The following is a 4846-nucleotide window of genomic DNA, read 5'->3' as shown; positions in this document are numbered from 1 at the left end:
ACCCAAAACACTCCACCCCCAAACTACTAGAACTCATACAGCAATTCAGTAATGTGGCAGGATACAAAGTCAATGTACAGAAATCAGTGGCTTTCTTATACACTAACAATGAAAATACAGAAAGGGAAATTAGAGAATCGATTCCATTTACTATAGCACCAAGAACCATAAGATACCTAGGAATAAACCTAATCAAAGAGGTAAAGGATCTGTACTTGAGGAACTACAGAACACTCATGAAAGAAATTGAAGAAGACACAAAAAGATGGAAGACAGTTCCATGCTCTTGGATTGGAAGAATAAACATTGTTAAAATGTCTATACTGCCTAGAGCAATCTATACTTTTAATGCCATTCCGATCAAAATTCCACTGGTATTTTTCAAAGAGCTGGGGAAAATAATCCAAAAAATTGTATGGAATCAGAAGAGACCCCGAATTGCTAAGGGAATGTGAAAAAACAAAAACAAAACTGGCGGCATCACATTACCAGATTTCAAGTTTTACTACAAAGCTGTGATCACCAAGACAGCATGGTACTGGCATAAAAATAGATACATAGACCAGTGGAACAGAGTGGAGAGCCCAGATATGGACCCTCAACTCTATGGTCAAATAATCTTCAACAAAACAGGAAAAAATATACAGTGAAAAAAAGACAGTGTTTTCAATAAATGGTGCTGGGAAAACTGGACAGCTATATGAGAAGAATGAAACTCGACCATTCTCTTACACCATACACAAAGATAAACTCGAAATGGATAAAAGACCTCAGCGTGAGATAGGAATACATTAGAATCCTAGAGGAGAACATAGGCAGTACCCTCTTCGATATCAGCCACAGCAACTTCTTTCAAGATATGACTCCAAAGGCAAAGGAAACAAAAGAGAAAATGAACTTTGGGGACTTCATCTAGATCAAAACCTTCTGCACAGCAAAGGAAATAGTCAACAAAACAAAGAGGCAACCCACGGAATGGGAGAAGATATTTGCAAATGACAGTACAGACAAAAGATTGATATTCAGGATCTATAAAGAACCTCAAACTCAACACACACAAAACAGATAATCATATCAAAAAATGGGCAGAAGATATGAACAGACACTTCTCCAATGACGACATAGAAATGGCTATCAGATACATGAAAAAATGTTCATCGTCACTAGCCATCAGGGAGATTCAAATTAAAACTACATTGAGATACCACCTTACACCAGTTAGAATGGCCAAAATTAGCAAGATAGGAAACAACATGTATTGGAGAGAATGTGGAGAAAGGGGAACCCTCTTCCACTGTTGGTGGGAATGCAAGTTGGTGCAGTCACATTAGAGAACAGTGTGGAGATTCCTTAGGAAATTAAAAATAGAGCTTCCCTATGACGCTGCAATTGCACTACTGGGTATTAACCCCAAAGATACAGATATAGTGAATAGAAGGGATCTGTATATATATATACAGCACCAGCATCACCCCATTTTATAGCAGCAATGGCCACGATCGCCAAACTGTGGAAAGAACCAAGATATCCTTCAATGGACGAATGGATAAGGAAGATGTGGTCCATATACATGATGGAGTATTATGCCTCCATTAGAAAGGATGAATACCCAACTTTTGTAGCAACATGGACGGGACTGGAAGAGATTATGCTGAGTGAAATAAGTCAAGCAGAGAGAATCAATTATCATATGGTTTCACTTATTTGTGGAGCATAAAAAATAACATGGAGGACATGGGGAGATGGAGAAAAGAAGGGAGTTGAGGGAATTTGGAAGGGGACAAGAACCATTAGAGACTATGAACTCTGAAAAACAACTTAGGGTTTTGAAGGGGCTGGGGGTGGGAGATTGGGGGAACCAGGTGGTGGGTAATAGGGAGGGCACATATTGCATGGAGCACTGGGTGTGGTGCAAAAACAATGAATACTGTTATGCTGAAAAGAAATTAAAAAATTGCAAAAAATAGGGATCTCTGCTTCTCTGAATCTGACACACAGTGTCATCTTCTGGTGCAGTGCCAGCTGCATCCCAAAGACAAGATGGTAAATGTTGGAGTAAGTGGATTTGGTCATATGCGTATCTAGTCACTAGGGCTGCTTTTGCTTCTGGCAAAATGGATGCTGCTGCAATCATTGATCCCTTCACTGATCTCAGCTACAGAGTCCACATGTTCCAGTTTGACTCCACCTGTGGCAAATAACTGGTAAAGTCATGGCTGACAATGGGAAACTTGTCATCAGTGGAAAGCCCATCTCCATCTTCCAGAAGCAAGACCTGCCCACATCAAATGGGGTGATGCTGGTGCTAGGTACGATGTAGAGCCCACTGGGGTTTTCACCACCATGGGAAACACTGGGGCTTACTTGAAGGTGGGATCAAGAGGGTCATTATCTCTACCCTTCCCACTGATGTTCTCATATTTCTGATGGGTGTGAAGCCTGAGAACTATAACAACTCCCTCAAGATCATCAGCAATGCCTACTGCATCACCAACTGCTTGGTCTCTCTGGCCAAAGTCATGCATGATAACTTTGGCGTCAAGAAGGGACTCATGACCTGTGATGTACCAACAACAAAGTATACTGTACCAAGCCAAAAAAAAGGGAAATAAATTAACAGGTGATTCAAATTCCCTTCACCATGATAACAAAGGCATAGATATGATCAATACCACCTAAACTATTTTGATGAAAGGAACAGAATATACCAGTCCTATAACTACATGCAAACACATTAATTCTGATCACATCACTCTCCTACTCTGGATTTTTCTCAGAGCAAGTTTAATGTCTTTGTTTCTCAAGCTGTAAATGAAGGGGTTCATCAAGGGAACCACACTGGTGTAAAAGACAGAGGAAATTTTTCCCTCATCCATAGACCCAACAGAAGATGGCTGAAGATATATAAACACACCTGATCCAAAGAAGAGAGAAGCAGCAATTATGAGAGAACTGCACATGCTGAATGCTCTGGACCTGCATTCAGCGGAGCTGATGCACAGGATGCTGGATAGGATGAAACCATAAGAGACAAAGATGATGACACTGGGAACAATGATATTGAGGCCCACCACAATGAAAACCACCAGCACATTCAAAAGGGGCTGATGCAGGAGAGCTGGAGCAGAGGGAGAATGTCACACAAATAATGGTTGATGGTGTTTGCATCACAGAAGGTCAGTCTCAGCATGCATCCAGTGTGAGCCATGGCATCCGAAATTGCCTTCAAGTATGAACTAGGAATAAGGCTGGAACATACTTTAGGGGATATGGCAACATTATATAAGAGTGGGTTACAGATGGCCACATAGCGATCATATGCTATTGATGTGAGTCAGCATATAACATTCAGAAAAAACAACAACAACAAAAAAAAAACAACAGAAAATGTAAAGCTGAGCCATGCAACCCTCATAGGAGATAATATTCTTTTTTATATGAAGTTAATCAGCATTTTAGGTGTAAACACGGAGAATAACAGAGATCTATGAAGGACAAATTAAAGAGGAAAAAGTACATGGGGGTGTGCAGGTGTGAATTCAGCCCGATTAGAATTATGAAGCCCAAATTTCCCAACACAGTGACCACATACATGATGAGAAACAGGCAGAACAGGGGAAGCTGAAGATATGGTAGGTCTGATAAACCCCCCAAAATGAATTCATTTACAAAAGAGGAGTTTGTAGGACTCATTCTTCTCCAAGAATGATCTGTGAGCACAGGAAAACAGGATTAAATTAGAGAAAAGCCAGCTCTTCTCCAAAATATTTTGTCCGACAAATGGGGATATACACTGGGATTATCTGAATCTGAGACTAACCAAATCTGGACCCAGAAAATCTGCCTTTACCCCTAAAATTACAGTGAGAAACACTAATTCCCCTTTATCAGAGGTTTATAAGCTAAACAGAGCAAAGAGTACCACAATTTAGCCTCTAGAGGGGGAAGCCCAGTGCTTCCACAGACAAACAGGACCGTTGGAAAAACCAAGGAAGAAGGGAGAAGAAGGGTGGACCAGAGCACAACTGTCCTGCTCTGGACTCCCCATTTTTTTCCTTCACTTCAAACTACTATCAAGTAAAATTTGATGCAAAGATCCTCTAGCCTGGTATGGGTCTCTAAGGCACATTAGACTTGGTGTTGGAGGAATTAAGGACACTGTTTCTAATCCAAAACTAAGGGACCAGAGTTTAGGACAGATTACATTACTGCCCCATGTCACAGAATAAAAGCCATAAATCCAGAAGAGTGAGAGTTCCATCCACAGAGAGGGAACTTACTGACAGAGATATGCACCCCTGAACTCTCTTAACATCCCCTCATTTCCCCTTGATCAAATTCCTCCTCACTTGAATCTCAGAACTGCAAAAAACTAAAAAGAACATTACATTATATTGATCTATGGATTTCCATCTCACAACAAGAGGGACATTCATAAATGAAATTCAAAAACTCACCCTCCTTAGGTCACAATATCTCAATACTTCCTGATCATTGTCTTTACCTCTGATGTCCTGGAAGGGCAATTTCAGGTTCTGAGACTTTGGTCCCTTTGTTCTAAAAAGATGTTACATTCACTTAATTTCAGGTATGCCCCAGAAACCTTTCCAAACTACAGGTCATAATTCCTGATCATGACTTTTTAGTTCTCTCAAGAAGCAGAGGAAAATAGTCTTTATCTCATTTGCCACTTGATAAAATACAGATGACTGAATGTGAGTTTAATGATACAATGCACCTGCTTATAAACAGAGTAGAAGCTTGATCAGTCACTTCCCCTTGGGATTATATTCTATGTGGGGAAGCAAAATCAGAGGATTGTATTTACAATCTAGACCACACATCT

The 4846-nt window shown here is 40.3% G+C and overlaps 1 pseudogene; it reads right to left on the bottom strand.

Moving 5' to 3' along the window:
• Positions 1-2744: 2744 nt before the first annotated feature.
• Positions 2745-3693, bottom strand: LOC123948830 (annotated as a pseudogene).
• Between the last annotated feature and the right edge of the window lie 1153 nt (positions 3694-4846).

The sequence above is a fragment of the Meles meles genome, chromosome 8 (genome assembly GCF_922984935.1).
Source record: "Meles meles chromosome 8, mMelMel3.1 paternal haplotype, whole genome shotgun sequence".
Lineage (NCBI taxonomy): Eukaryota > Metazoa > Chordata > Mammalia > Carnivora > Mustelidae > Meles > Meles meles.
This window is presented reverse-complemented; position numbering and strand designations above follow the sequence as displayed.